At 38.7% G+C, this 27,318-nt stretch overlaps 1 long non-coding RNA gene across 1 annotated transcript; it reads right to left on the bottom strand.

Annotated features, from left to right (window-relative positions):
• Positions 1-225: 225 nt before the first annotated feature.
• Positions 226-27,295, bottom strand: LOC126334567 (uncharacterized). Its single transcript, XR_007564755.1, has 3 exons — positions 26,447-27,295; positions 17,717-17,873; positions 226-2,627 (listed from the first exon to the last, which is right to left on the bottom strand). It is a non-coding gene; the product is annotated as an uncharacterized LOC126334567 (long non-coding RNA).
• Between the last annotated feature and the right edge of the window lie 23 nt (positions 27,296-27,318).

Here is a 27,318-nt window from a genome sequence, read left to right as displayed (position 1 = left end):
TAGGTACATTATTTGTCTAGAAAATACTAGTATTCATGTGCAAGGCTGTATTTTCCCTCTTGTACACTTGGCTGTCCAAAAAACTGTAACTGTCTTGTAAATATTAATATTGAATAGTTTTTAATTGACATTTCGTAACACTTTACAGATGGCCTTCAGGGAAATTAAGAGGTGAAACAGCTGAATTGTGAGTTGGGAGATGGATGGGTGATAATAAGTGATCAGTTTTTATTATCGAAAGTCAGTTTTTATTGTCGAAAGTAATAACACATTTGGTCTTTAATCATACTCACATAGGCCAACATCTGTGCACGGGCAGTCTATTGTAAGCTTTGTGACATTTCTTATTTTTTGCTAAGGAGCTTCAAGAGACAAAATGCTCTGAAGACATGTAAGCAAATCTTGACTGAAAAGCCACACAAAATATTTAAGTATATTTATACTAGGTTGTTGTCTCTGCTACAGTGTGTATGAAAGACCTTAAAGCAGTGGAACCCTTTAAAAATGTTCTTCTGTGAATCACATTAAGTTGAGGCACGGTTTGAAAATGCATCTACAAAGCTTTACCTTCTGTTTCTCAGCTCTATTCTTCCACTTCACAATTCCTTAAATGTATTCCTCTAATAAGAAATAATCTTTTCAGTGGTCTTATTGGTTGCTGTGTAGCAGCATCCTGACTTCTGGAGTTCAATAGCAATTTGCTTCATTTAAAATTTTGGCCTGTTAAGATACAGAAAAATGACAGAGTTGCTCAATGGGCAAATGCAAAGGCTTACATAAATGAAGATTAGATTAGATTAATACTTGTTCCATAGATCATGAATTTGACACTTCGTAATGATGTGGAACGTGTCAGGTTAATGAAAGATGTCTGTACAAGATATTACATTACACAAAATATTGCATGACACTAATGCTTAAGTTAGTTTTTCCTCCTCCCTTAATTTATATCTAAAAATTCAGCCAATGAGTAGGAGGAGTTGTCATCTAGAAATTCTTTTAATTTATTTTTAAATGTTGGTGGACTATCTGTCAGGCTTTTGATGCTGTTTGGTAGGTGACCAAAGACTTTTGTGGCAGCATAATTTACCCCCTTCTGTGCCAAAGTCAGATTTAACCCTGCATAGTGAAGATCATCCTTTCTCCTGGTGTTATAGCTATGCACACTGCTATTACTTTTGAACTGGGCTGGATTATTAACAACAAATTTTTTCTGTGACAAAACTACACTGAAATATTTTCCAACGTCAGATTGTTCTACACAAAAAGTGTGAGTATATTGTCAACAAATGGCCAGTTAAAAACAAGTTTCTTCAGCATGCTGAAGTTACTGAGGTTTCCTAGCAAAAATTCAAGAGTTTTTCACCTATGGATTATATGATTGACCAATTTTCTAAAATGCTATTGTCAGAAAAAAAAGAATCTTTGGGAACAGAGTTCAGTTGTTACCAATTTGATGCATTCCATTTTGGAAAGGATGAGAGGTCTGAAAGAATTTGGTATGAGATTTCAAAACTCACTCATGCTTCAGGAATATGAAAGTACCCTTCACTCAGTAAGCTAATGATGGGTGTTCTTCTGGAACCTCATAGTAACTCCCCAGAGTAAAAAGGTTTTAGTTTGGTGAATAAAGACAACACAGAATTTTGTGCTAATATGAACACAGAATTGTGAAGCTCTCTGTTAGTGTAGAAGATGCATATGATTTCAAACAAAAAGCATGTCACTAGTTTACTTTCAACAAACAGGATCCACTAGCTGTTAAGGGGGTAACTAGAATATTCTATTCAAAAACTGATTCTTCAAGTTCTACTTCAGAGATGTGCAGATCTGAGACTATGTCAAACTCTAGTAATAAACAGGCTCTGTATATATCAGTCTCTGAATATATTGCATTTGTTTCAGCTGTGTGTGTGTGTGTGTGTGTGTGTGTGTTTTTTTTTTAAAGTAATATCTGATACAGCATTAAAATATCCTGCTGCCCCCACTGCCCATGTATCATCCCCCCCCCCTCCCCTCCTGCCTGAAAATTACTAATTGGCTATCTTAAAAGTTGTCATCTACATAGATGTTGTAGTAAATGATATATTTTGGGTAAAATTCATTGTCACTGTGCTTAACATATACTTGATTATGATCTCCAATAGTTGTATCAAAACCAGTGGGAGGCACTTTAACTGTGTTATTACCTTCTGCAGTAGTATTAACTAGTACAGTTGCGACAATCATTGCCATGTCAGTCTCATTGTTCCAGTTAGAACCAAAATTGTACTTAGAATAGAAATTGGCGTAGGTGGTTGATGGACTGAAACTAATGCCTTGACCATACCTGACTCGCTCTGAACATCGCCAATTCAAGTTATTCGTAATTATAGAGTCCTTATTACTTTTGCTTGTAGCATGATACAGAGTCATTTCCTCAGCACTGCCATATCTGTTAATATATTCTGCCTTTTTCAGCTGATAACAGCACCACAAATATGGGTTCTGAACCTTCACAACTGATGTGACCTGCAAGTCGTGTGGCATATGTGCTGGAATACATTCCACTTCAACTTCATTCGAAGGTGTGTCTGTCCAACCTGGAGGTCGATGCTGCAGTACTAGTTCTTCCATTGTTGTGTCATCTGTGACAGAAATTAATTAAGAAGTAAAGAAAGACAACCAAATTGATTTCAACCAAACATATATCACTTACAGTCTGTGGGAATGTGTTGGGAAGGGGAATGGTTATCTTTGAAAGGGAGATAAGGGTAAAAAAGAAGCATAGCTCATCATGTACAAGTAGCTGAGAATGAGAGCACTTTGTGACTTGTAACAAACTTTATGCATGATCTCAAACATTTTCAACACTTCTTCTTGCCCACCTCCCCAACAAAATTATGAAAGGAAAGAAGTTTATCACTTACTACATTTCCAGTGTTCTTGCAGTATAACTGCCATATCTTGCACTGCCTTTTAATTTATTACTTCTTTGTTAATAACTCTATTTGCAATGTATTTTGGAGGCAGAATGTACCTACACAAATATATAACTGTATGATACATAGTTCAGGAGATATGATATAAACACTGAGCTGCATGAAAACAAAACTATGGGGTGACATTCGCTGGACAAATAGGTGGAATCTGGGTATAGCTGTGTGAGAAATATGTTAAATATTTGCAAAATATATGTGACAAGCGTATGCAGGCAAAGCCTGGGTAAAAGACTCCTTTTAAACTCCCTAGATCAGTTTCATCCAAACTTGGTACACACATTACACAATCTCAAATGAAATACTGATGGGTGTAAGAACTGGCAACCTCCTTTGAGATGGGGGTGATAATGTAGAGAGAGAAGTTCAGAGGAAGAGATGGATAAACAGGCATGGGGCTGGAGGAGATGGACTGAAAAAGGGAAGAGGATGAGGAGAGGAGGAAATGGACAGAGAAAATTAAGAGGGGAGACATGGAGTGGGCATGAGAAAGGGGAGGGGGGGGGGTGAAAAGGTGGACAGAAGAGGGAGAAGCACATGAACTGAGGGACCGGGGGGGGGGGGGGGGGGGATGAATTACTGGAATTTGAATACATACACCCCCAGGCAAAGCTGGGTACTCAGCTAGTAATGCATAAAATGTTTCTATAGCATTCTGTAAATGCCAAACCATTAAACATGAACAGTTTTAGAGAAATTTTAAGATTGCCATTCTTCAAAGACAAGGCATAAATACAGAAAATTCTGCATATATTTCAACCATTCATGGACTTGGAGCAGTATCCCACAACAGAAAAGTAACGGGTCAGAGAATACTTGAACCTGTAAAAGCTCTTTTTCTAAAAGATCAGTACACACCATCAATCAATGTAATTGGAACTAATACTACCTATCGTAGGAGCTAATTTTACCAAACCTGCAGTTAATCTAATTACATGTGACATAGTGATACTGAACTGCCTTATATTTTGTTCAGGAACAGGATGTAATAAAAGCACTTCCCTGTGCACTAGCTACAGTGAAGTTTAGCAGTCTGCAACCATTGTCATAGTAAGTACCTTCCCAAGTAACCTTACCATGTTAACAAGGGACAGTATAGGTGCCATCAAGCACAGTGTATCTTGGGTATTTGTTGGATCTCGTACAAATCTGTAACTATTGGAAATCTGTTTTCTGAAAATTGAATGATAACTGTAATGTTCCAATGTTGACTGGAATACTCTCTTTCAAATTCTAAAGGTGGCAGTGGTAAAATACAGGGAGCGAAAGGCTATTTACAATTTGTACAGAAACCAGACGGCAGTTATAAGAGTCGAGGGACATGAAAGGGAAGCAGTGGTTGGGAAGGGAGTAAGACAGGGTTGTAGCCTCTCCCCGATGTTATTCAATCTGTATATTGAGCGAGCAGTAAAGGAAACAAAAGAAAAATTCGGAGTAGGTATTAAAGTCTATGGAGAAGAAATAAAAACTTTGAGGTTCGCTGATGACATTGTAATTCTGTCAGAGACAGCAAAGGACTTGGAAGAGCAGTTGAACGGAATGGATAGTGTCTTGAAAGGAGGATATAAGATGACCATCAACAAAAGCGAAACGAGGATAATGGAATGTAGTCGAATTAAGTCGGGTGATGCTGAGGGAATTAGATTAGGAAGTGAGACACTTAAAGTAGTAAATGAGTTTTGCTATTTGGGGAGCAAAGTAACTGATGATGGTCGAAGTAGAGAGGATACAAAATGTAGACTGGCAATGGCAAGGAAAACGTTTCTGAAGAAGAGAAATTTGTTAACATCGAGTATAGATTTAAGTGTCAGGAAGTCGTTTCTGAAACTATTTGCATGTAGTGTAGCCATGTATGGAAGTGAAACGTGGACGATAAATAGTTTAGACAAGAAGAGAATAGAAGCTTTCGAAATGTGGTGCTACAGAATAATGCTGAAGATTAGATGGGTAGATCACATAACTAATGAGGTGGTACTGAATAGAATTCGGGAGAAGAGGAGTTTGTGGAACAACTTGACAAGAAGAAGGGATCAGGTGGTAGGACATGTTCTGAGGCATCAAGGGATCACTAATTTAACATTGGAGGGCAGCGTGGAGGGAAAAAATCGTAGAGGGAGACCAAGAGATGCATACACTAAGCAGATTCAGAAGGATGTAGGTTGCAGTAAGTACTGGGAGATGAAGAAGCTTGCACAGGATCGAATAGCATGGAGAGCTGCATCAAACCAGTCTCAGGACTGAAGACAACAAAACAACAACAACTGTAATGTTATTATTTGAGTAGCAGAAGAGCTAATACTTTACTTTTTTACAGAATGCAAGTAAATCCTTTATATTTTCTGCAATAACATGTTAATTCACTTTCTGTTAGCATTTCATAGTTGATTACACCTTTATTCAGTCTTTATACACAACAGCATGCACCACATGAAAACTAAGGTACCACAGTCTGATAGTGGTATTTCCGTACAGCATCCAGCTCTGACAGTAATCAGGGTAGTGCAGAATTCACACATGGATTACGATGCCTCGCAATTTTTTAATTAATCTTATCTTCTTCTTCAGGATTGTGAAGCACATTTGAGAGACACACTATGGAGAGATTGAGTCCTAAGCAGAGCACAAACCTGATAGAACTTATTTTCAAAATCAAAGATCCGTCATCCTCATTTACAGAGCATACAGCTGGTAATTAAGTATGTGAAACTATCCTCATTAAGTCTACCATTCTGTGCCTGGTAGCCCACTTCCAGCAATATTATTCAGTCTGATTTGCCAAAGAATGTGGAGATGACATTCAATTCAAACTCTGGAAAACATTCAATGAGTGAGGTGCAACATTAAGGACAATCCTCAAACATCAATCTGGAGATGTCACTCAGCTTGGGATGCATTGAAGGTCAGTGCAAAGAATTTTAATGATGGAGTTGAATCTATTCCCAGAGAAAGTTCAATTGGTGCAGAGAGTGAATCCAGCAGGTGCTCATGCACCAGAAAACAAACAACAACTTGACCTCATATTTTAAGGAACAAAAAGCACACTTGGAAGGAATCAGCCCCAGCAGTGGAACTCACATGAAAATTTGGGTCATAATTCTGATAGTTATGGCCTTATGAAAGTAGAGTTTTTAAACTGCTTGTGTGTTGGTTATGAGGTCTATTCTGGTGCCCGATTCCACCCGCCGGCTTTGACTAGTGACATAATGTGTGATGTTCTTTTGTTCATGCCACAGATTGTAGTTATGAATGTTAAATGCTTTTTCTGGATTTCTTTGTTACACGCGCATATTAAAAATCTGATGTACTCTTTTTTTTTTCATGTCGTAGTATGTTTTTGGTACCTGTGTTGATGAAAGTATTCATGATTAATAAGATTCTGATTTTTTACTCAGTTGCTTCCCATTATGGATGAGTCAGTTGTGTTTACAGTGAAAATGCTCCTTGACAGAATGACTTACTGTACATATATTATAAAACTTTTACAATCACAGAGCATTATTGCAGAATTGTGCAAGGGCAATGTTTGTGGTAATTATATGGTGTTGACAAAGGTTCCACCTTCAAGAACCTCTGACGAATACACGAGGAGGTGCAGAAAAAATAATAGATGTAGGTGTACACACAGAGGGACCTGGTTCCAAAGATCGAGCCTCTATTTAGAAGTAATAGTCATGTTAACTTATTATTTTTACTTTGAATATTCTATCTGTCATCCACAAAACAGGGGTTGCATATGGCACTGTAGTTGCCTTTATTGAAAATAACCATTAATTTGTGAAGAACACCAAACAGTAATATTCACCTGTGAGTGCCATCAGCACTGACACACTCAAAAATATTCTTTGAATGTAGCAATGTTGTTATGCAGATAATTAGCATTGTCTTGGAACCTAATCTAAAACGAGTCAATCTTTGTATTGCAGTGCATTATGGAAGGCCACTGTTAGGCAAAATCTTAATTTTAGGAAGTTTGTCAGAATACTGACCAGATAATTAACCATTTCTTAAAGCAATTAGCAGGAAAGTATTGCTCAGAGAATATAGTATAAGTTTATTAGTACTTTTGTCTATAATTTTCAGTGATTCCCTGAATTTGAAATGAGCTGCCATAAATCTACATGAATACTCTGCAAATAAGTGCCTGGCAGAGGGTTCACTGAACCATGTTCACAATTCTCTATGATTCCAATCTCATATAGCATTATTTTATCATGGTGATAGTTTCTCCCTTTGCAGTTCAGTATCAACAAAACATTTTTGTATTCAGAGGAGGAAGTAGGTGATTGAATGAGTGGATACTGCTGCAACAAAAAATGCCTTCGTTTTAATGATGTCCAGCCCAAATCCTGTATCATTTCAGTGACACTCCCTCCTATATTTTGCGATAATACAAAACATGCAGCCCTCCTTTGAACTTTTTCGATGTACTCCGTCAGACTTATCTGGTAAGGATTCCACACCGTGCAGCAGTATTCTAAAAAGAGGACAGACAAGTGAGTGTAGGCAGTCTCCTTAGTAGATATGCTACATTTTCTAACTGTCCTGCCAATAAAAGACAGTCTTTGGTTAGCCTTCCCAGCAACATTTTCTGTGTGTTCTTTCAAACAAGTTGTTCATAATTTTAATTCCTAGATTCTTTAGATTTGACTGATTTATCATGTAACCATAGTTTAATGAATTCGTATTAGCACTCATGTGGATGAAGACACACTTCGTTATTTAGGGTCAACTGCCAATTTTCGCACCATTCAGATATCTTTTCTAAATCATTTTGCAATTTGTTTTGATCTTCTGATGACTTTATTAGTCAATAAATGACAGCCTCATCTGCAAAACAACCTATGACGGCAACTCAAATTGTCTCCCAAATCGTTTATATAGGTAAGAAACAGCAAAGGATCTATAACACTACCTTGTGGAAGACTGCCATAAGACTTTGCTTAGGTATTTGAATTAATGCAAAACAATTTGGTGGGTGGACTTCCATGACTACAACAAGAGGAATTTGGCTCAATTGTTTGAAATTAGGAAAAAATGGGATTACCAATCACTTTTCATTAAGCTGATGTCATTCCACAAGGACAGAATCTGGTGGATCTAATGCAAGAAGAGTAAAGACGATTTAAGGTTTCAGGGTCATTGAGATGTGGAGCTTCATTGGAGACTCCCAGCAGATCCTCCAGTATGCAGAACTTTGGCTAAAAAATTTTTACTGTTCTTCTGTAGATATAGCTATACCATTATCAGTACTATCATTCACACTTAGTGACACGCTGACAGTCTTATTAACTTCAAGTTATTACTTTATTGAAAGAGAATTTCTTGACATTTTTTTTAAATTCAGACAGTTCTCATTCAAATCAGATTAGCTTTTTGCCAAGTAACTTAAATTCAGTTAATAAAGAGATTTTAAAGGTTCAATCATCATTCCATTGTGATCGTGTAGGCTGTTTGACTAACATTAATACAAGGAAATGAAAGCATATTGCCATTTGTGCTATTATTTATACCTTCCAATTTCATTGCAGAAATCGTAAATAGCTTTATGAATGAAGACATGCTAGACAGAGAAAGACAGTGGACTGATGTTCACTGCTTATTTACAAGAGGGCAATAATGGCAGTAACAAGGGTGCCCTTCCACCAATTTCACAATCGTCAAACAGCATCACTGGTACAGCAGGACAGGGATGTAAAAACATGAATGCAGATGATGTTGATGACTATGACGCCTGCTTCAAATGTCTAATATTATTACATTCCACTTTACTCCTGTCGCTAACACAGGAGTGTCTGAAATGAACCTTTGGCTTTTGAAACAGTTGAAAGAAGGGTAATCTATCTTAATGGTCAGAAGGGATTTTAAATTACTAAAACAAAAGAGGGATTTGTACATTTGGAGTGCGACCATTCAAAACTTGGGTACACATCATCAAAAGTTTTCCAAGTTCGGCACAATCTGTCTAGACAAATTTAATAAAGCATATAGAAGAAGAAACAAGATGACAATTCATGATACTAATATAAAGTGCTGGGCATTCGTGCCACAATGGAGGTGGAACTAAAAAGGTTTAGAGCATCTGCTGAGTGGGTGTATGCTTTCAAAAGGACACGCATTAGTGTGTCACAGAAAATAAGCCACTTCACCCCAAGTAGAAAGCTGGTTAACAGAGACTGTGATACTTGTTGCATGCGAAGTGTTTCGCTAGCAGAAATGGAAGTGGCCAGTGGATACAATGCATACACTACAGATCAGAGTAGTTTTAATTCTGAAATTATGCCAAGCTGATATCCTGCCAAAAAATGGATGAGAGATGTCAACAGAGTAGTGCACTCCATCTGTAACACAACGCACAGCTACACAATAATGCCGGTGGTATCCGCAGATGGACACGTATGTCACTTCTGGATGTAGTTTTAAGAAGAGCGAACAGGCATGTCTGAGCTGCAAGTCAAACGAAGTTTGTTTGATGTGACAGTATATTGGAGCTGTCACCTCATCTTCTGGAAAAGTAAACAAGGAACATCTATGGATGTGGCAACAGAAGCTGTTCTATAGAGTCATGCAAAATCACAGAAGAGCAGTTTTAATTGTGGACGCATTTTACGGCCACAAAAGATTGTCAATGTGTGACTAGCGTGGAGCAGAAGACACTGCAATTTCTGTATTGACTATACCACTGCTAGATGTAATTGACTTACACATATTCAGCAGTTTTCCCTGCAGCTTTACCAACTTTCTTCAAATATGCAGTTTCTTTTTAAAAGGCAGTTATGTGCACCAGTATTTCAGCCAGTCTTCGAATATGCTTGGTATCAAAGTGGCTACACTAGTAACTGGCCAGATCACTTTCAACATCCAGCAAAATACTGTACTGTTTTGACATTGGTAATGCACTTTGTTCATTGTGTCTGTGTGGTTTCTAACCTGTAGCTGGTGCCAGGGATCTCTTTGCTTTGAACATTATTAATATGCGATTCATAAATGCAGCATAAATGATAGAGTATCACTAAAGAAGTTGCACAGCAGCCATCTAGATATTAACATCACTTTTGTGTATTATTTGCTTTGGATTGTAAAGCTGACAGTGTTAAGGTAAAGTATATTTGCAGGAGTTGTTCTATTCTTCAACACGGCTCGAATGATTAAGTTGTAAATCAAAAATTATTAATTTTTTTCACATTGCTTTTGAATTACACACTCATATTACCTACCCCCCCCCTCCCCCGCCCCCTTTTGCATAAAACGTGTTCTTGAACAGAAATTCAAAACATATTGTGCATGTGATCCCTCCCTCCCTCCTTTTTCCAGAAGGGTTCTGGTTGTCACTTTGCTGTACAGTACCTTGCATTCAAGTATTAGGTGGCTGCATTGGGATGGAGCAAGTGACAAACAACCAGTGCATGTGCTATTTAAAACCTGTACTTTCAAAATATCATAACTGCATATCACCAGAATTATGCCCCAAATATTTGCACAGGATCAAATGTTAGGGCTGATATCTTGCATGTGTGCTTTTTTTCTCCTTAAAATATGAAGTTGGTGATGTTTTCTTGTCAGATTTGCATGACTTGATGAAACAACACGACTTTCAAAGAATGTGTATACCTCAACAAACCAGCAACTATCAAGCAGCTCAAAAAGAATATATGAGTTGAGATTCATGAGTTACAGCCAGCAGTTCTTTACAGAGTTGTGAACAATGTACTGTGAAGAGATGCTCTTTTGTGTGGTGAGAATGGTGATCATTTGAAAGACTTTTTTCACATCTTGTTTTTTCAAATTTTCCAACCAAGTATTTCATATTGTACACAGCAGGAATTAATTAAATGTATTTCCAAACAAAGAAGCTACACACTATTCAAACCCACATGTGACTTCTGTGCTACACCGCACAGGACACACAAAGCATTAGTGATGCAACAAATTGAATGAGGAACACTGAAGTAGACAATAAGCCCTCAGGATTAAAATTTATTTGAAAAATAAACTGAATTACATATCATTTGTTTATTTATTTATTTTATGGCCTTCGTTGGAGCACTCTCGTCAGTTATACAATGCTTTATGCAAGTTGCTGTTTTTCAATAATACATTTCAATTGAATATTAATTCAGTGAGACAATTCAATAACACAGTGGGTGTACAAAACAAAGATTATTATAATTCATTGTTATAAGAAGGGTGTTTTGCTCTTTTGTGTGCACAATACTTCTTCACTGCTACAGATATTTTCTTTCTTGCTTCATCTGAGATCACTCTGTAGTCATTTTAATGATCTTCGTTTGTAGTCTGGTTTGTGTGTCTTGCAATATTCCTATTTTGTTTTTTAAGTCAGCTACTATAATTTGAAGTTCCTGTTTCTTCCTTAATTTCTGTGATTCATTTAATATTGTTCTCCTTATTCTATAGTTTTTCTGTAATTCTCGTACTAATTCTCTTTCTGACATTCTCATCTTTGTCCAAAGAATGAGATGCTTTCCTTCCTGATCACACTCATTACTAGTGTTATTTTCTTGCACAATGTTTCATTTACAACTATTCTCCAATGACCATTTACATGATATTGTTTATTTATGCATATTCTGATTATTATTTTTTCTATCTTTAGAATTTTGTCAATTTCTGCTGCATTGTTTGTTTTGAAAATGGTTTTTAGCTGCATATTATTTTATTTCTAGTTGTGTAAATATCCTATAATGTATTAATGTTATAACCATGGATGGCTCATTTTGTTGTATGTGTTTTTTGTGATATAATCGGGTTTGTATAGATTTTTAATTATGTTTTGCCATACTGGTTTCTCATTTAGATCGTATATTATGATTTCACCTAAATGTTTAAATTCATCAACAGGTTTTATTTTCTGTTGTGGATCTGTTAGTATAATCTCTACTTTTTTCAAATCATATTCCAAGGCCAATTTCCTGTGCTATTTCTTGTAGTGATCTTACTTGTCTGGTTTCTTGAACATCGTTGGCCAGGAGAGCAAGAGCAGCAGCCAAGCAGCTTAAACTTACATCATTTTCGCATTTCTTTTCTGAGTTATCTACAGTATGTGATCAAAAGTATCTGGACACACGGCTGAAAATGACGTACAAGTTCATTGCGTCCTCTATTGGTAATCCTGGAATTCAACATGGTGTTGGCCCACCCTTAGCCTTGGTGACAGCTTCCACTCCCGCAGGCATACGTTCAATCAGGTGCTGGAAGGTTTCTTGGAGAATGGCAGCCCATTCTTCATTCTTCAAGGATTGCTGCACTGAGGAGAGGTACCGATGTTGGTCTGTGAGGACTGACACGAAGTCTGTGTGGATCCTGATGCAGTTTGGAATTCCTGCGCGATGGTCTGGATAGATGTCTGCCTATCACACATTATGGTTCTCTTCAACTGTCAGTGGTCTGTGCCATTCAACAGACAAGGTCGGGCTGCACGCATCTGTGCTGTACGTGTCCCTTTACATTTCCACTTCACTATCACATCATTAACAGTGGATCTAGGGATGTTTAGGAGTGTGGAAATCTCATGTACAGACATGTGACAAGTGACATCCAATCACCCGACCACGTTCGAAGTCCGTGAGTTCTGCGGAGCGCACCATTCTGCTCTATTGTGATGACTAATGATTACTGAGGTTGCTGATATGGAGCACCTGGCAGCAGGTGGCAGCACAATGCACCTAATACGAAAAACTCATGTTTTTGGGTGTGTCCGAATACTTTTGTTCACACAGTGTATGTACAGTCCTCTCATGATGTATTCCAGTACACAGTTGAACAGTAATGATGATAGGCAGTCATCTTGTCTTGAGTCAGTTTTTGTGACAAATTGTTCAGAATTTTTTCCTCAACACACACACACACACACACACACACACACACACACACACACATAGCCACTGTGGACTGAATCTGACGTGAGCAGCATTCTGGGGTGGATGGTGAGGGCAAGTATGAGGCATGTGGTGGGGAGGGGAAAGATAACAGGGTAGGGGTGGGGAATATGATTTGCTGCCTTTGAGAGCGTGCAGGGACAAGGTGGGGACAGTGTGGAGCTGCTAAGTGCAAATTTGGGAAGCTGTGCTGGAGGAGGAGGAGGAGGAGGAGGAGGAGGAGGAGGAGGAGAACAGACTGGTAGGTGCACTCGTGGAATAGAAGGCATGTGTAGAGCAGAAGTGGGAGCAGAGAAGAGGTAGGGAGGTGGAGGACTGGGACTAGTGAAGGTTCCCAGTTGTCCACTTACCTATTCTTCACTGCTTCCAGTTCACCGCTGCATGTGCCTTCTATTCCAGCAAAGTACCTACTAGTCTTTTCCCCTTATCTACCTCCTTCCCTTTCTATTCCCCCCCCCCCCCCTCCCTCACATACCAGCATTCTCTTGACAGGCAGCTCATCTTCCTCAATCCCTACCCTGTTATCCCTTCCCCTGCCCTCCTCATGTCACTCCTTGCCCCCACCAACCACCCCAGATCGTTGCTCATGTCAAACACAGTCACAGTCAGAGGAAGCAGTCCCATATGTGTGTACTCTCGTTTTCTGACAAAGGCTATGGCAAAAATGTAATTGTGAGATTGTGATTGTCTTTTCTATGTGCTTGTCTGCAGCTCAGCAATCATCTTTACAGCAAGTTGCTACTTATCCTCACTAGTATTGATTCTTAGAGTATTTGTGCATGTTATCTGTTGGATGGATTGATCATCGCAATCTCATTTCATCAATATGGTGTCTGTGACACATAAATAGCTGGCCACACACGTGGACGTCCATGATGGTCCAAAACTGCAGGCAATTTCTTTGCGTATCTCTTAACAGATTTGGTCTGCAGACCTGAAGCCCACTGTTTCCTACTAATGTACGGACCATGCCCATCGGATGTAATATAACTAATCTACCTGCAGGCTAATTCTGTCTGTGTGTGTGGCGTAATGAGGCACATTTTCATGGTTTATCTGTGGACTGCAGTGCTCCTCACCAGACCAGAGGCCTCGAGTGATGGACTGCAGGAATTGTGACTGTCTCACCTAGTAAATTGTATAGTGTGGCATTTTATAGGCCTTATATTTATTGTAATATATTTTTGACACTTTGAAAGCAGTTTATATATTAGAAACTATGAATGATATAAAGGTGAAAATTGTGGCAGTCACTGGCAGTTTGTACACTATGTACTCATGTATTTCTCGAAAGAAAAATCACACAATACTTGTAAAATAATAGACATAAAACAGTGGATAATAACTGACAATAACAAACACAGTAAAACCAACATTTTACTGGTAGTCACCTACTGTGTTGGTTTACACAACTCTTCCCAGTCTTACACACTTCTTTCAAGTAGCCCACTTTTTCCTGAGGTTATTTCTGAAATCAGTGAAAGTATTTTAAATTTGTCTTTGCGACTCCAAAGAAATGCATATTTTTGTCATCAAATGTGTTTCCTTTTATTGAAGTAAAATAACATCAGTGCTCTTAATGAAATATATATACCATATGGCTTGCTTCCTCCTTCTGAAATCAGTTCATTGCAAAAGATGTCGATGTTAGACCTTAAAGATTTTTGCTCATTTCTTTGTCAACTTTGTTTTTTTTTCTTACCTGTGAGATCTCAAAATTTGTCAGGGAAATATGCTAAAACTTGTCTGGAAATCAGGGGATTTACCTTGGGGTAACTAGCAGCAACCCTGGTGTCTCTCTGCAACTCAATATGTCCTTTATGTTATGAGTAGCAATCTATTCTTTCCATTAACTTATTAATAATTCTTTTAATCATAAAAAATTTAAATTAGATTAACTTGCCTGAAACATCATGAGCAGCTGGATATTATGAACTTCCGTATTCAATAAAGAAGGCTGCCTTCCTGCCTGGAGCAGCTGTTTAGGACTATCACAATTGCAATTTCATAAACAAGAGGCTTTGCCAAATTATTTTTCCACATAATTACAGAGTCTCCACCTCCATGGATTCATGAGGTTGCCTCCATACCCGTACACGTCCAGCCACTCAATACAATTTGAAATTAGACAAGTCTGACCAGGCACCACGTTTCAGTCATCAATAGTCCAATTTCTGTGTTGACTGGCCCAGGCGAGGCATAAAGCTGTGTGTCGTACAATCATCAAGCATACACGAGTGGGCCTTTGGCTCCAAAAGCCCATATCAACAATGTTTCATTGTATGGTTCACACACTGACACTTGTTGATAGCCCAGCATTGAAATCTGCAGCAATTTGTTGAAGGACTGCACTTCTGTCACGTTGAACGAATCTCTTCAGTTGTTGTTGGTCCCATTCTTGTATGATCTTTGTCCAGCTGCAGCAATGTTGGAGGTTTGGTGTTTTACCAGATTCCTGGTATTCATGGACACTTGTGAAATGGTCGTATGAGAAAATCTCCACTTCATCGCTACCTTCGAGATTCTGTGACCCGTTGCTCGTGCTCCGACTATAACACTATGTTCAAACTCACTTAAACCTTGATAATCTGCCACTGTAGTAACAGAAAGCAATCTAACAACTGTGCCAGACACTTGTATTATATAGGGGATGCTGACCATGGCACCTTCTTCTGTCTGTTTACATATCTCTGTAGTTGAGTACGCATGCCTATACCAGTTTCTTTGGCGCTTCAGTGTAGATAAGTGTTTGCTATTAGTAGAAAAATATTTACATCATTTGTATTATGTCAAGAATATAGATAGGACCAGTTTCATGTAATTTTTGAAGTAATGCTACATGTTTCACAAGATCTATTCTTAGGTTATTCAGCAACTGCCAGCTGACAATTTTTGTGTTATTAAGTGTATGTTTCATCTCATCAGAAGAGAGAGCCACAGCAACACCTGCACTGAACAGCATATCAGTAGGGTACTGTCATCATCATCATCATCATCATCATCATCATCATCATCATCATCATCATCATCATCTCCGGTTTTGTTACTACATTCAAAGGAAATATGTTTCTCTGATGAAAGACTCGGGAACTTGCATCATGCATGAAACTTTGATAGAACAGTGACTTGAGGTATTGCATTGTCTTTTGTCAGGAAGGGAGTATATAATTTTTAAGTGAACACACAGCACAGTCCTGTGGTTTCCACAAAGAACATCATGCAGATATATAACTAGGACATCCTAAATTATCTGTATATTTATACCAGTGGAATAGGGATTGCAGCCATCTAACATATTAGTACATCAGACGAAGCACTTTCAACAGATGAATATTTTCAATGAAAACATGCGAGAGCACATGAAGCACTCAGTTTATTATATAAGACAGTATCAGAGAACATGTTTGAGATGGTTTCAAGACAAAGATTATGAGTAGCACCCCATCTACTGAGTCTTCAACTGTACCAAGAGTTCACTCTTATGGAGCTCTTAGACACCACAATATATTCAAACATTGCAGTATAGCTACTAGGGGTAATCACACTCGTAACATGATTTGTGCTATACCAACAGATAAAATCTAATTTTACACATTTCAAGAACAGTCCAAGAGCCTTTGCCTTTGGAACTGTTTTTTATGTTGTGTAGCAGTGTGGTTTTACACACACACACACACACACACACACACACACACACACACACACTTGGGTGTATTGTGTATATTATAATGAAGAACATTTAAACAACCCACTGACTTACTGAAATATGTGCCCTTATCAGTGTGCATCCCATACCAAGAGCAGAGTTGTATTGCATGAGCAGTACTATGAACTACCTCTTCTATCATCTAAGAGGATAATTAATTCCTTTCTTTAACTCTGTCAATAAAAGTTCTGTTACTGTTAACATGAAATTTCTATATTTGCTTTACCACATGACAATCTTGAATGGTCAGGTTAGTAATTTATCATAGTGCCATATGGATAAGTATAAATGTCAGACCTCCACAAAATACACTAAAGTTATTTATGTACTCAGCAGATCGTCTTGTTATGTGTTCTTTTGTTTTGAAGACTGTACATGTCACAATTAGTAACAACAATAGATGCAGTGAAAGTGTATGAGGGAAAAGGAGAAAGGGGGAATTGGGGGGGGGGGGGGGGGGGCACCAAATGATTCGTCACTTATGTGGAAAAATGTTCTCAAACTGGCCCTGCAAGTAATATTGTTGGACAACACAGTACTGAATCATTTAACTGTCAACTAAGTGTTAAAAAGTTGTATCAGGTTTGCAAAAAAAAGTTTGGCAACATCAGATTGTATTACAGCCATGCTGTGAGAGTCAATCTTGGGATTATTAAAACAACAACTTACTTAGTTTCACCTTTGGATGTGAATGGTGGATACACTTTGTGCCATTCACATATTGGGTACGAAGAGAAGCTCAATGCTTTGCTGCAAGTTTCCGCATCTAATAGTGAACATATTTGAGAAATGAAATGGGAACGTGGAAATCCTGACATTTAGTAACTGTACAGATCCATAAAATGGTTGAACATGTACATTTGTTTAAATTTTTATTTATGGGGACACCCACAACTGTTCTGCAAAATGTTCATGGTAAATGAATCTACCACAGGTGTAAAATACTTATTGATCGATGTCTCACATGAGAGAAGTAGCTATACACTACCACAGTTCTGGGGTCTTAGCCTCTCCATCATGGGTATCTGAAATCTTAAGTAAAACAACAGTATTCCATTAAGCAAGTAAGAATTAAAAAAAAAAATGAAGATTGACATTTTAATCTGAAAAACAGATCAAATGACTGGACAGCAGCCTACCTAGCAGTAGGAGGAGGTCATGCCCATACCCTCACAATTAATAGGCAAACATCTGCCGCAGGTGGACCGTCAAATTGTGGATGTATTGAACACCAACTTTCAGTCGTGGCCTGAGAAAATGCCTCGTCCCAATGTTGCCACTAGGGGTGCACGCAGTCTGTAACAGTAAATACACCATAGGACATAAATACCCTGTGCTGCGGAAAGTGCAAATCAGCTTACAGCCAGATAGGACAAACCATACAAATATACCAAACATTCATGGCCAACACTTTCCAAACACTGATACAGCATGTGTGTGTGACTCGTGTGGCTACGGGATGCAGACCGAGTAGTAATGCTGCAGGCTGTATTTGTGGTAAATACCGCAACAGGCAGCGCATAACTCGGCATGGAGAAAAACTATGGTAATAGCATACAAGAGTGTCGAAAAAAATGCAAGAGCAACATAGGTAATAACTGAAACTAATTGTGGTCCATTATGAGAGATGTTTGCCTTAAGAAAGAAATATGGAGAGCTAACATATAACGCAGCACAGCAACTTAAACATGGCGTCTTTAATATAATCTCGCTCTAAATTACTAAAAGTGCTTAAGCTTTTGTTAACAAAGTCCACAACATCATGCATAGAAATATTTAGAATACATGTTCTTGACGTCAAGAGAAACTAAAGTAGCTCCCCGTGGAACCTTAATTGCCTGCAAGAGTTGTGTAATTTCTGCTGAGAGGATTGGTAATGCCAGTTGAGGATGTTGTTAAGGTGTCTTTATAATTCATGGCCTGGGCTCCCTATAGAATTAATAATTTGCCTGGGAGGGGTGGATTGCTTATGGATCTTCAATGCGCCTCTAAGAGTGGGGTTCTTGGATTCATCAGTAATGCTCTATTCAATGAACTATACAAGAAGAAAAATCATGTCAGTGGTTAACTCTATTTACTTAACTGTAATATATTTATGTGGCCATGTCACATATTATAGGTTGATGACTCAGTTAAAAGAAAATATTGACAGTAGGCTGGAACATAAGATTCAGGATCTGGTGGCAGGGTTGGCAACTAAAGATATGGTGCAAGGCGAGACTACTCTTAGGTATTCATTTAGTTTCTTCCTAGGTTGCAGAACTGTACTGATATTTATTTTACTGGGCATGATGTAGCGATTTTATTAAAGTGGTCTGTTTTTAACAGTAATGAACAATTTTGAAAGGAAAAAGCAGTATCTTATTGCTCATATTACAGTGGGATTAGATCTCACTAAAGCTCTACTAGTTTAGAAAAAAAGAGGTGGCTAGAAAACACTATAAAGCCATAGTGTCCCATGTTAGTTATAGGACAAATAAAATATAGGGTAATCGTGATAAAATATGTGTGGTTAAGGGGAAAACCACTGTTGTTCTATCTCGAGCTGAATATGACGAAAAAGTTAAGGAATTTATCGTGGGTAATAATATTACACAAGCTAGGTTTGATCCAACCAATAAATTTTTTAGCAGAAGTGAAGATGGCATTTGAAAGTATTAAATTAGTACTTGATCAAGGCTTAAATCGTAAGAGTACTACCAATGAACCCAAGAATCCCTATACCTACAGGGATGTTAAAAGGTCAACGAGCAATCGGCTCTCTCAGGCCAATTGTTTACTCTATAGGAAGCACAGGCTGTGAGTTAGCAAGGTACCTTAACAGCTTCCTCATCTTTTCAGACTAGATTTAAGGAGCATTGTAACATTAACAAGCTCAAATGCATTTAGCATTAAATAATCATAAATTATGATAAAAGCTTAACTTTAAACATTTTGGAAGAGATCAAGATTTTCAAATGTAGGTTGAATTTTACAACTGCGGCAAAGTTATTTACTTCGAACATGTACGTTTGTGTTATTAAATGTATTCTTCGTCTCTCATAACATGATGTAGCAACTGGAGTACCCACAGCAACACATGCCCTGGACAGCAGGTCAGTGGATGTCTATCATCAATCAGTGAATTCTGGTGTTGTTACCATGTTAAAAAGCAAATGTGTTTTTCTTTATGAAACAATCAGGAACTTACAAGCAAATGTATATAAAAGATGGTGCCAACTATTGCTGCTTAAAATTTTTGAAAAGGTTAGAAAAAGAATGGGTCAAATAAGTGAACAGTCTCCGTTGCAATTATGTAATTGTTTTATTAATTTCAATTACACATTTCACATCAGACTGGAACAATAAGGAGATAATTACAACTCAAATATGTGAACACAGAGAACAGTGGTTTAATATGGCTAAAAGGTGAGTGAAAATTTTCAAAACTTTTGAATGCAGAAAGCTTTTCATACTGGTTCCAGTTGTCCTGTAAAATGGCGGTGGAAAACACCCTTGTCATACACCACATGTTAAAAGTGGAGGAACGCTAAAAGAGGTGACAAAGCTAGATATCATAAAAACGAATTTGGGGGGGGGGGGGGGGGAATAAAATATGAAAGTGCCATGTAATTAAAATTCAATTTAGCAGAAAGGAGCAACCGGTGCAGCTGCAGGCATGTTTACAACCATCAAGAGGAACAAGGTGGAACTGCAGTGCCCTTGCCAGCATTTAGAGCACAAGTAGTTCAGCAAGGTTGTGGAAAGAGAATTGTATGAGTTGAGGGCCAGCCAGGGGGCTGTGCTGGAGCAGTGGAATAAAAATCACATGTAAGGAAATAGCTTGAGAGGGGGGAGGAGAGGAGCAGCTTGCATATTTGAGGGACTTTGTGTATTAATATGAAAGAATAGCGGGAAAAGGAGATCAAAGAGGAAATGGGTGATGTGAGGTTAATGTAAGATAGAGGGTAATGCTTTATTATAGGAAAGGGCTGTTGGAGGAAAATTTTTGGCCTGGAAAGAATGGAAAGTAAAGTGTTGTAAGTGTAGAAAGAAAGAGGGGTTGGTTATTAATGAGGAAACAGGACGAGAGGGAGGGGAGGGGGTAGATGGGTGATGGTGGGAGCAGGAAGATTTCCTTTTGGAAAGAAGATGAAGAATATAGCACCATAAAATTCTCCATTTTCTTTTCCTCTCTCATTGAGACTGTGATCTGAAGACAATCTCACAAACATGGGAATTTCTAATTCTACCAAAAAGTTTGGGGACATACTTGAGGATCTGCAGCTTGTCTTAAGGCGGCTGATTATGCTTGCTTTTTGTGAGATGATCGGATAAGGCCATTGTCAAACACTGGATGTGTATATTATGGGTAATTTGAGCTTTGTTTTAAGCAAATGTCAGTTTTTCACGCATCTCAGTTTTTATAACGCCACATCTTCTGGACTATATGTCGTACAATAATGTAATTATGGATGTACATTCAGTACGAAATGTGTTGCCAATACAGTTGGTAAAAAGAAGAAATAAATTAAAATGTAATGCCTGATGCGATAACCATTTTACCTTTTATCATTCTGTAGGAGGCGTCAGTGAGAAAAAATTTCGCAACAGTTAGAAATTATGTCTGAAGCTGATTGTAAATGCTTTCATTCTGAAATACAGGAATATAGTCTGGGTATTTATGCGTGGTGAGATAACCCTTTCATGAGCCATGGGAAACCTGCCTTCCCACTACGATGAAATCGCTCCTAGCCCCATGGGATTCACTGTTCCCACCTCTGTATGGTGCTGCCACCTAGTGAACAGTATAGGGTCTACATCCAATCGGGAGTTCCCAATGTGTTTGCTGTACCTTCACGCAGAGGCATTGTATGGCTGAGTGTTGCTCTGTAGAGCTGCTTTTCAGTGCTTTTTGAGTGACATTTTGTGCTTTTTTCCTTAAAGCTGTAGTATAAGGAAAATACTTTTTATTTTTGCAATGGTGCCTTATTATTTGGTGTTCCCTGTTTGTTGTAAAATGTGTCTTTAGTTACATTACTTAAGGACTTGACTTGTTCGTTGGTGGGAAGTATCCTTCCCATCGTCCCTATCATAGCATATTGTTTTACGTCTCTAGAACGAATATTTCCATATTTTGCCACATTTATTTGAAATTTTTGACTTAGTGGGTTTCAGAAATAATGCACAGATCATTATGTTACTAAAGAAAGTTTACCATACCGAACCAAGTGCTTGCTTCCAATGAATCTGTCATACTGTTTTTTTTACACTCTCCAGTTCTCTACTTCTTTGCATTGCTTTCCTTTCAGATGTCTCATTCCCTAGACTTCAACAATCTTCAACATGTTGGAGAAATGAACAATATATTGTTTTCATTACCTGATGAAAGTGATTCAGAAACTGAAGGAGAGGAAGGTGCTGCAGATGAACTGAATGTTCTAACAACACAGTCATCAGTGATTCAAGGCATGTTTCTGTGGAACAAGACATTTATGGTGATGAACATGTCAGTGAATCATTCGTGCTTCTGACTGTTGCCAATACTGATACATTGTGAAAGTGAAGAACAATGAAACAGCAACTGTTCCTACTTCCACAATGTGAGGAACAACTTTGAAACTTGAACGGAAAGGAAACCAAAATTTCTCTGTAGTGCCAATGATTGGGAGCTCACTTATTTTTCCAAGTTCTTTGATGACATTGTTTTCACTCTCATTGTAAATGAAACAAACTTGTATGCAAAACAAAATTGTGGTAGTAGATGTCCATCAAACAGCTGGGTGGACACACTACTCAAAAGCGAGAGCTTATATAGGATATCTTATTCTAATGGGAATTCACCAACTTCCTGCTCTCTCTCTAACTTTTGGAGTTCAGACCCTATACTAAAAGTAAAGCCAATTGCTAGTGTAATGACAAGTAAAAGATTTAAAAAAATTGTAGAGAATGTCCACTGTAATAACAACGAAACCTCAAAGCCAAAAAATCATCCAGAATATGATAAAATGCATAAATTACGGCCATTGGTTGAAAAGCTTATTCAGAGCTGTAAGAATACTTATGAGCCCTCATCATTTATGTCAGTGGATGAATCGATGAGTCTTTTCAAAGGACAATCATCTATGAAACAGTATATGCCAATGAAGCCGGTGAAACAAGGCTACAAAGTGTGGTGCTTGTCAGATTCACTCACTGGATATATAATGAACTTTGATGTCTACACAGCAAGTGTAAGGCAGATATGGACTTGACATTGGGTGAAAGGGTTGTAGTAGATTTAACTAAGGAAATACAAAATAAAAATAATATAGTTGCGTTTGACAGATTCTTCATCACCTTGAAATTGATGTCAACACTTTTGAAGGGTGTGTATGGATGTGGAACATTGAAAACCAATAGGAAGGATTTACCCAAATTTATGAAGGAAAATGTAAAATTGGAATGAGGAGAATTGCCGTTTGAAACAAAAGGAGACATTTCTGCAGTAAAATGAATGTATATCCATCCAGTCACTTTCCTGTCCTCATGACCCAAGAGAAACAGCCACAGTGAAGAGGAAAAACAAGGATGGTACTAGTACAGAGATTTCTTGTCCTGAAGTTGTGACAGAATACAACAAAATAATGGGTGTTGTCAATAAGTTTGATCAATTACAAGAAAGGTATGCTATTGCCACACGTTCTGTAAAATGGTGGCACAGAATATTTTATTTCCTGGTGGATGATGCTATAGTGAACAGTTTTATACTGTGAAAAACAAGTAAAAGAGAAAGTGGACAGCATGATCAGCTCACATACAGGATCCATCTACCCAGACAATTGATTTCTGGCTTCTCATCACGAAAAAGGCATGGACAAAACCCTGTCTTTCTGGCAAAAAGGGGTAAAGAACATGAAGATGTTCATCATGTGGCTGTAGGGGAGCATCAACCCTTTTTAGGAGAAACCTACGGGAGGTGCCGTTATTGTAGTACCAGGTCAACAGAAGCGTCCGATTCCACCCGTCTGCTTTGACCCATGGTGTAAGGGTGTGTTATGTCATTAAGGTGCGCAGTTTATGAGTTGGTTGTGTTTGTAGATGTCTTGTGTTTGATGGCACCCTCTAATTTTTGTAGTTTTATCTGTAGGTATTGGTGTTTTGGTGTTGTCAGCTGTGGACAAGGGAAATGTCTGATTCCAATGTCCGTAGTGTTTGCTATAGGCGTCAACTTCAGGTTACAATATCTCCAGATGTAATTAACATTTTACAATGCAACAAACGGCATTGATTACGTATTTGTTTATATGATCAGATGTGCTAATAAAACTAACGGGCTTCCATTTAAAAAACGTAGGTTTGTGTTAAAAAACATACTTCCTTGCATTTTTTTATGGTTTGTATTAACCAATTACACTAGCCCCTCTCCTCATGTTCAGTCTGTGGAATAGATTCGTCAGTATTTGATGTGGTTTACGAAATATATCCAGCGGTAATGTTAGGTGACTCACCCTGTATATATCAGACGGGTGGAATTGCATCGGCTTTGACCCATGACGTAAGGGTGTTGTTGTGTGTGACGTCATGACAGCACGGAGTTTGGTTTGTGAGTGTGAATTGTTTGTAGATGTCGTCGTGTTGTGCCCTCTGGTGGTATGTTCAGGGCTTTCGTTTATGTGGTGTAATGGGCTCAGTTTGCTCTTGCACATTATCCAAAGTTGTTCAAGTGTTGGCTGCGTTTGTAGTGAAATTCGTTTCAGTGAGTTAACGATTTTGTGTGAAGGTTAATTTAGTGTTGTTCGCTGTATGTCGTGTGGTAATTTTAGTAAAATTAATCGGTTGTTGCTTTTGTTCAGGAATGGATATGACGGATAAAATTAATAGTGCGCATCTGAGGGATATGAAGGGGAACACTGCTTTGGAACTGATAAAGTTTTTGCAGCTGTTTGGTTTAATTGCTGGGGTCGTGAAGTGCTCTATTTGTGGCGAAGAAATGAAGTTGGCTTAAGTTCCGGCGTCTCGGACCAGGGATGGTTATATGTGGCCCTGTTGAAAGGCTGACATTTGGTGTTCCATACGGCGTGGTTCCTGGTTCGAGAAGTCTAGGTTGGGCATGCATGAGATTGTACTGGTGACTTATTATTTTTGTTATAGATCCCCACACAGTTTTTGTGCGCATGAGACTGGTGAGAGTGAGAGGAGTGTGCTTGATTGGTTTTCTTTTTGCCGTGAAGTGTGTTCCTAGCTCATTAAGTACAGGGGTAAGTTTGGGGGGCATGAGGTTGTTGAGGTGGACGAGTCACAGTTTGGGAAAAGGAAGTATGGGAGGGGTAAGTCTGTGGTTGGTGTCTGGGTGTTGGGAGCTGTTGTTCCGGGGGTTGGGTGTTCTGAATGTGTTTTTACGGTTGTGGAATGGAGGTCTAAGGCGGAATTAGTGGGGTAAATTGAAGTGTACATAGAACCAGAGTCCACAGTAGTTTCAGATGCATTTTCTTCGTATAGGGGGTTGGGTGAGAGGGGATTCAATCATTTAGTCGTTAACTATAACTTAGAGTTCAAAAATTATGAGACGAGGGCTTGCACAAATACAACAGAGGGGATGTGGGAGGTTGTTAAGTCAGTTCTTGGGAGGGGGAAGAAGCGCTCTTCCAACCTTCAGTCTCATTTAGATGAGTACTGTTGGTGGAAGTGTGTCCCTGAGGGCTATTGTGTTTTTCGGTATAGGCTGAAAGTGGTTGGTTAGGGTGGTTTGGGTAGGTAGATAGGTGGCTGCGGCTCAGGGTGCGGTGGGTGGTTTATTTCATGTTAGTGTTTGTGAGAGGGGGGGAGTGTGTTGGTTTGTGTTTTAGTTGTGGATGATCTGTTTTGTTAAAGTTTATGTTGAGTTGTAGTGTGCGATTTAGATTTTTTTATGTTGCATTTGGTTTTTGTTTGTGGGTTTTTTTATTTTGGGGTGAGGGGGGGAGGTTGTGTTGGTTGGGGGGAGGAGGTTGAGGGGTGGGTGGATCGGGTCTTTCTTTTGGTTGAGTATTTTTTCGTGTGTGTGTGTGTGTGTGTGTGTGTGTGTGTGTGTGTGTGTGTGGGCGCGCGCGCGCGTGTGCCTGTGTGTGACTGTAGTGGCCAACTTAGTTTGTGGCACCAGAACTTTTTTGTGGTAAGTTTTTATTTTTAGTGTATGTGTTGTGTGTTGAGGTCTAGGGAAGTGCTTTATTGAAATGTGTGGCTGTGAATGTTGGTATTGGTATCGGGAGATGTTTTTGAGCTACACAGCCATGGGAAGTGTTTGATCCTAATTTATGGGATCGGGAGATGCTGTTGAGCTATATAGGTCAAGAGAAATATTCGATCCCAATGTGTGGCTGTGAATTATACCTCTCAATGCGCAGATTATGTCCAGTTCTTTCAATTCGGTCACTATTTTCAAGAGAAATTGTAAATAAATTTTTTTGTGCCTAGAAGCAGTCGCTTTGGCTACCTGCAACTGCCTCTGAGTTTTATGCCCATCGAAAGTCGCTCAATAGTATAATATACATTGTATGAAAATACCAACTTCATTCTCATAATGCACGTACAACAAATTTTCTGCCTGCATCAATTATACAACTCTCCATACGGTTCTGTGTGTATCTTGGACAGAAAATGTTGTAAGCTCTGTGATTACATCGATCTGTACCTATTCTCCTATTTACATGCAGGTAACGTGAACTGTTCTCCAAGTACGAATCTTTCAAACATTTTAATTCAATATCGGTACCATAAAATTTCTCGACGCACATAACACAAACTACTTTCCTTTTTCACACCGAGTATACTGCTACTGTGTTGTTTTTAATGGGATCAAGTTAAATGTCACTAAAATATTGTTCCTTTTGAAATTTACAATGGTCATGTAAATGAGAGTAGAAACTTACCAAGTTGGAATCTTCCGCAAAGTCCGCAACAGAGATCAATCCCATATGACGTCGGTGTGGATGGGACGTTAAACCTTGATCTTCTTTTCTTTATAGATCGGGAACTAGATATCGCACACCGACCACTTCCAATCTTATCGTGTGCGTCGGCTATGATTCACAATTTCACAGCGTTCTCGGTGACTTACGCAATTATTGCACCAGCGTCTCTGATTACAGCGCTAGTGTGTGCCTTGTAGTATGCTGCACTTAATGAACCGATCTGTGACGGCTTTAGCGAAGATTTATTCTCATTCAAACATTGAACACATTTCTGAACTTAGCTATACATTTCTTGTGGTGAAGCATGTAGTAATGTTTACAGTGTCAGAGTCTAACAAAATAGACTGTGACAGAGTCATGTAATTAGGATCCGAAGCTATCAGTCTTTAAAGTTATGCTGGAAAAGGTATACATTACACCCTCTGAATACTGCATTTAACATATTTATTATTGTAGTAGGTATTATAAAGTTGACTAACGACAGCTTTCTTAGAACGTAAAAATGGCAGTCTCAACTGAATTGCAGAACAGCGGTTTGGCTGCCCCACAAGGGGCGACTGAAAAGGAACACAACGGACAGGATATCTACATCGGCAGCTCGCTCGGAATACGTTTCCGCACATGTGCGTCTCGCGGACCTCCGAAGAATCACTTCATTACGTGATCAGAAAGGACGAAAGCGTGATTGCGCTGCCTTGTGACTAGACCTCTAAGTGCCTCTATTGACGTGTGGCCGACGAGCTCATTTGCAACACAAGGCCAACGAGAGACATGTCGCGCCGCGTACGTCACACTGAGGATGTCACGTGACCGGCATCGTCACTTCAGAA

Source organism: Schistocerca gregaria, chromosome 2 (genome assembly GCF_023897955.1).
Source record: "Schistocerca gregaria isolate iqSchGreg1 chromosome 2, iqSchGreg1.2, whole genome shotgun sequence".
In the NCBI taxonomy this organism is placed as follows: Eukaryota; Metazoa; Arthropoda; class Insecta; order Orthoptera; family Acrididae; genus Schistocerca; species Schistocerca gregaria.
This window is presented reverse-complemented; position numbering and strand designations above follow the sequence as displayed.